Source organism: Echinops telfairi, unplaced genomic scaffold, assembly GCF_000313985.2.
Source record: "Echinops telfairi isolate 266 unplaced genomic scaffold, ASM31398v2 ScPeMD7_4;HRSCAF=17, whole genome shotgun sequence".
Taxonomy (NCBI): Eukaryota; Metazoa; Chordata; class Mammalia; order Afrosoricida; family Tenrecidae; genus Echinops; species Echinops telfairi.
Window position 1 is genome coordinate 44,115,565 of NW_022103900.1, and position 611 is coordinate 44,116,175.

The following is a 611-nucleotide window of genomic DNA, read 5'->3' on the forward strand; positions in this document are numbered from 1 at the left end:
GCACACCCTCCAGGATATGGGAGGCTGGCGAGGTTCTGAACGAGGAGGATATAAAGGTGGAGGTTGGTGCACGGGCACTTCTCTACCGCCCGGCCTGTAGTAGCGGCCATAAGGCAGACCGTCACTAGGGCCATAGCCGGAGCGCCTCAGGGCCCTACAAATTTTTAAGAACTTCATACACATGATCTTTGCTCTCTTTTGATGCCTCTTAGATTTTTTTTGTCTTTCAGAATTTTTTTAATTGTTTATTTTATTTTATTTTTTAATTGTTTAGGAATATTCTTTATCTCTTCTTTTTGGTAACCCTTGGTCCCTTTTATATAAGAGATCTTTTTTTCTTTTACTTCTGGAAATGTACGTATCCCATTACTTAACATGTTATCTAAATAATACCCTGAGGCATCCAATTCTGCCAGCAAACTTCCTAAAAGGAGCCTATCTGGCGTAGTATCATTGGATTGCTAACTGCAAGATCAGCAGTTCCAAACCACCAGCTGCTCCTCAGCAGAAAGACTGTATTTTCTACTCCTGTAAAGAGTTACAGGTTTGGAAACTCGTGGAAGCAGGTCTCTCCTGCCCTGTAGCATCACTGTGAGCCAGCATTGACTCCA